The sequence below is a fragment of the Pipistrellus hanaki genome (assembly GCF_964339955.1).
Source record: "Pipistrellus hanaki genome assembly, chromosome: 18".
Lineage (NCBI taxonomy): Eukaryota > Metazoa > Chordata > Mammalia > Chiroptera > Vespertilionidae > Pipistrellus > Pipistrellus hanaki.
In genome coordinates this window covers 6,696,260-6,702,259 of record NC_140520.1, presented here as the reverse complement: position 1 = coordinate 6,702,259, position 6,000 = coordinate 6,696,260, and positions in this window count along the sequence as shown.

Here is a 6,000-nt window from a genome sequence, read left to right as displayed (position 1 = left end):
ATGAGTTGTGTATATTTATATAATTATATGTTAAAATGTAGATATGTTCTGGGTCAAGTCTGAAGGCCACCTGCTCTCGAATCATTTCTTGCTCAAAGGGAGAGCAGTCTATTTGGTCTCTTTAGGCCTTCAACTGATTGGATGAGACCCACCCACAATTTGTAGGGCAATCTGCTTTGCTCAAAGTCCACTGATTTAAATGTCAATCTCATTCAATTACAGCCTCATGAAAACACCCAGAGCAACACTGGATCAAATCTCTGTGCCTCCATAGTCCAGCTAAGTTGATACACACAAATAATCGTAACCACTGAGTTGTGTCCTTGGGCTTCAACTTTCCCCTCAATACGTTTACATGTGCAGATGCTTCTTGATGTAGGGTGGGGTTACATCCTGATAAACCATGGAAACTTGGGGCATACTGCAATTGGGAAGGACAACAACAATCAGGGACAACTCATCTTAAGAGAGCAGACTTCACTTCTCAGTGGTGACTTTCCCCCTCCTTACTCCCGTTACACAGAGGAAAGCACTCCTCGGTGAGGTCCGGGGAAACACAAGGCAGGCCCTATGAGTAGGAGGTACGATCTGAGAAATACCAAAGGCCACACCTGACAAACATATCTTCCCCCAAGGGACATTCCTGGAATTCTCATCCACAGAGACAAAACTGAAAGACCCTTTTAAAATGCTCAGAAGTGTTCGAGTATCATGGGTTCATTTATAAGTTGACCAAAACAGGAATAAAATAGCTTTTCAAGATGAAAAAAGTGATTACGCTCTCATCTTTGCTCTGAAAAAAATGTTTTTTTTCTTCTTCACCAGACAAAACTTTCTATGAGCCTGGCTAAATTAGCCCACACAGATGTATGGGATGCATCTAGGACTCAAATCCAGGTATCTGACTCCAAAGCGTACATTTTGAACTACTACTAGAGTTCTATCAGACTTCCTCATAGACACCTGGAAAGGGACAAATACACAAGGCAAAGGAAGAGAAAGAAACTATCAAAGATGTGTACTCAGAGAGTAAATTCTTCTTTGATGCATAAATATGCACAGAATTTTACATATCATAGAGCAGTGTTTCCCAAAGTGTGGTACGCGTACCCCCAGGGATACGGGAAGAGTTTGGTGGGGGTACGCGTTGCACCGGAGTTTGGTAGGGATATGCACTGCACCGTGCTTAGCTGCGCCTAATTCTACGTTCTCATGAGTACGAGGGGTACTCAGCATTATGAACATTACAGAAGGGGTACACATATGTCAAAAGTTTGGGAAACACTGTCATAGAGTAACAGCATCTATTATATTAATTGTGCATAGGTCTTATGAAGTTCAATATCCTTTACTTAACCTTTTTCAAAATTAAGGAATAAATTAAGTATGTAGTTCTCTCTCTCTCTCTCTCTCTCTCTCTCTCTCTCTCTCTCTCTCTCTCTTTTTAACGAAACAACTCTGTTTATCACATTTGAATTGCTTTACTAATCTATAAGACTTCTCACTGTTTTTGTGTATATTTTATAGTGTATGCATTAGTGGATACGAGACATGAAGCATTTCTTTAAAGTCTTGTAATTTATTTTTGTACTTTAAAATAGCAGGTATTTTGTAAAAGCACAAGAGAATAATTTGTCAGTATTATTTTGCTGACTTGTGAATATATAAAGGGCTATTTAGCTTTTAGCTAATATTTGGAATGCATATGGCTAGATAGTTAGGGTCCCCCCCCTCCCCGCTTCCCTGAACTATTGGGTCGGCAGCTAAGTAATTGCGGGTTTCACACATATATGGCTTCAGTTGAATTTTTAGTTTGCAGACGTAGTACAAATGTAAAACACATTTTGTTATTTGATAGTTGGCTATTCAGCTGTTAATCAGTAAAAAAAGTTTTTTGATCTGTTTTGTAGTTTTCGTTTGGCGTTCGTTGAAAAATGGAAAATCAAAAGGAACATTTTCGTCATATTTTGCTTTTTTATTTCCGCAAAGGGAAAACGCATCGCAAGCTCATAAAAAGTTATGTGCTGTTTATGGTGACAAAGCCTTAAAAGAACGGCAGTGTCAAAATTGGTTTGCCAAATTTCGTTCTGGTGATTTTTCACTCAAAGATGAAAGACGCTCTGGTCGTCCAGTTGAAGTTGATGACGCCCTAATCAAAGCAATAATCAATTCAGACTGTCACAGTACAACACGTGAGATTGCAGAGAAGCTTCATGTATCACATACATGCATTGAAAATCACTTAAAACAACTTAGCTATGTTCAAAAACTCGATACATGGGTTCCTCACGAACTGAAAGAATCACAGTTAACGCAACGCATTAGCAGCTGCAATTTGCTAAAGAAACGTAATGAAAATGATCCATTTTTAAAACGACTGATAACTGGTGATGAAAAATGGGTTGTTTACAACAATATCAAGCGGAAAAGATCGTGGAGCAGGCCAGGTGAACCATCTCAAACAACATCAAAAGCTGATATTCATCAAAAGAAGGTTTTGTTATCAGTTTGGTGGGATTACAAAGGAATTGTCTACTTTGAACTCTTACCACCCAACCGAACGATCAATTCTGATGTCTACATTGAACAACTAATGAAATTAAACAATGCAGTTGAAGAAAAGCGGCCCGAATTGACAAATCGAAAAGGTGTTGTATTCCATCATGACAATGCAAGGCCACACACATCTTTGGTCACTCGGCAAAAATTAATGGAGCTTGGTTGGGATGTTTTGCCACATCCACCATATAGTCCTGACCTTGCACCATCTGATTACTTTTTGTTTTGATCTTTACAAAACTCCTTGAATGGTAAAAATTTCAATAATGATGATGATGTCAAATCGTACCTGATTCAGTTTTTTGCTAATAAAAACCAGAAGTTTTTTGAACGTGGGATTATGATGCTGCCTGAAAGATGGCAAAAGGTCATTGATCAAAATGGGCAATACATTACAGAATAAAGTTATTTAGTTCCATGAAAAAATTGTCTTTGATTTTCTTTAAAAAATCCGCAATTACTTAGCTGCCGACCCAATATATGGAATACAGTGAACCTTGTATTTTACGTTTCCTAAATTTCTGCATTTATTTAAATAAAAATGCTACCAAGCCAAGTAAAACACTAGTTTGGTAATGCTGAGTTCCAGCAAAAGAACACATACAAATGACAGGGGCCGGGAACTGGAAGCCGTATTTTTCCCTTTACATAACTACTCATTATGAGCAGCGGCTGTAAAACAAAACCTAGAACTATGAAAAGGAGAAGCTTAATTCAGATTTCCACTCTATCCCTCTAGGGATAGATATGCTCCACAAGCCTTATTCGTTTTTTAACAAGGAGGACAAGGCTGATCTCCACACTGACCACACTGACACGTGCCTGGGTTGTAGGCTCCATCCCCAGCAGGGGGCGTGTGGGAGGCAGCTGATCAATGATTCTCTCTCATCATTGGTGTTTCTATCTCTTTCTCCTTCTCTCTTCCCCTCTGAAATCAATAAAAATATAAAAAGATAATAAATAATAAAATAAGTCTCCATGATAGGCCTGCATTAAGCATTGGGTGCATCAGGTATCTTGGGCCAGTCATCAGCATTGTTAAAAGGAATAAAGAACTCTCTGTCTCTTGCAGAGAGACAAGCCCAATAAGATTTGTCTCTGAATGATAAATATCATAATCTGAACTTTTATTAATCTCCTCAGCCGAATCATTGAACCCTAGCTAGTTTAGCTCAGTGGATAGAGTGTCAGCCTATGGACTGAAGGATCCCAAGTTCGATTCTGGTTAAGGGCACGTGCCTGGGTTGTAGACTTGATTCTCCAGTGGGAATGTAGGAGGCAGCCAATCAATGATTCGCTCTCATTATTGATGTTTTTCTCTCTCTTTCCCTCTCCCTTCCCCTCTGAAATCAATAAATATATTTAAAAAAAAAACCACAAAAAACAAAAAGCACACAAACTGAATCACTGAAAGATATGATCCAATAAAAGTTTGCATAAAGTCAATGAAAGGCACCTGATTTTAACTGTACACATACATATGTTCAGCTAACAACACACCCAAAGTCTTTTAAAATGGGATAAGTTTATTTTTATTCTTTTATTATTTTTAAATGGCTTTTTAAATATATTTTATTGATTTTTTTACAGAGAGGAAGGGAAAGGAATAAAGAGCTAGAAACATCAATGAGAGAGAAACATCGATCAGCTGCCTCCTGCACACCCCCTATTGGGGATGTGCCTGCAACCAAGGTACATGCCCTTGACTGGAATCGAACCCGGGACCCCTCATTCTGCAGGCTGACGCTCTATCCACTGAACCAAAGAGGTTAGGGCTGGGATAAGGTTTATACTTTCATGAAAGGCTCCTAAGCCTTTCCGAACACTTAAACATATTGAGCCTGGCAGGTATGGGTCTGTGGTTGAGCTTCAATCTATGAACCAGAAAGTCATGGTTCAATTCCATCAGGTTGTGGGCTCAATCCCCAATAGGGGGCATGTAGGAGGCCATGACTCACTCATCAATTGCTGCTTCTATATTTCTTTCTTTCCCTCTCCCTTCTTCTTTGAAATCAATAAAAACGTATTTAAAGGAATTTTTAAATCACTTAACTATAATATAATGAGATCTCTTTCCATCTATTTTGGAAAGGATGCAAGGTGAAATTATGACACATACACGGGATTGGATATGTACGTGTTTACCTATCTACGGAATATTTTTCTCTTCCAAAATGACACACTCACACACATCAGCAATGGAATCCTTCATTTTATTCTTTAAAAATAGGTTTTTATTGATTTCACTCTTTTAAAAAAAAAAAAAAGATTTGTATTTTTTTCTAAATATATTTTTATGTATTTCTGTGAGGAAGAGAGATATAGAAACATCAATTATGAGAGAGAATCATTGATTAGCTGCTTTCTGCATGCCCCCCACTGGGGACTGAGCCCACCCCCTAGGCATGTGCCCTTGACCAGAATCAAACCCAGGACCCTTCAGTCTGCAGGCTGACGTTCCATCCACCGAGCCAATCTGGCTAGGGCTAATATAATTTAAATATATATATATATATATATATATATATATATATATATATATATATATATATACTTCAGAGAGGAATGGAGAGGGAGAGAGACATAGAAACATCGATGATGAGAGTGAATCATGGATCAGCTGCCTCCTGCCCACTCTACACTGGGGGTCGAGCCCGCAATGGGGCATGTGCCCGGACCAGGACTCGAACTCTGACCTCCTGGTTCATAGGTCAACTCTCAACCATTGAGCCCCTCTGGATGGGCTGGAATCCTTCCTTTTATAGATTCTCATGTCCTTTCCTCATTAAAGAGGAACCTGAATGCTGACAAACCATGACACTAAATAAAACACGATGCAAAATACAGCCCTGCTCCAGGGGCTGTGCAGTCTGCTCTCAGGGAGACGAGGGAGAGAGCTGCAGGGGAGTGGGAGAGGAGCCCCGACACTGACTGGCGGTTCACAGCCCTGCGGGGCTGGGGTCTACACTGCAGCTGCAGCCACGGGCCAGCTCGGCCTGCCTCTCCACGATAGGCCCTGTCTTCACTTTTTAAAATACGAACAGGCTTCTCGTGGGTGGGATCGGATGACTGCCCCTCTCCCTTCACCTGTGAAATTTCAGAGCCTATTTGAAAAGGGCCATTGTTTCCCAGGAATGCCAGGCCCAGTCCAGGAAAGAAAGTCTTGGTTTCAGCAGGAATTTGGAGCCTGCCCGAGAAGGCCCGCCAGTTACTTGGTGAAAACTGGCAATTCATTCAAGTTCTGAGCGGTTCCTCTCCCGGCCTCGCTCTCTTTAACGTTCAACTCCTGGGCTTTATGACTAATGTGTTTTTTTCCCCTCCGTCCCCGGGATGTGCCTGCGTGTGTGTCTGTGTGTGCGTCACGGCAGGAGGCGGTGTGCACCTGGGAAGGGGATCTCTCTCCTGGAACAGGGGGCTGCGGTCCCGAGCGGGGGCACAGGC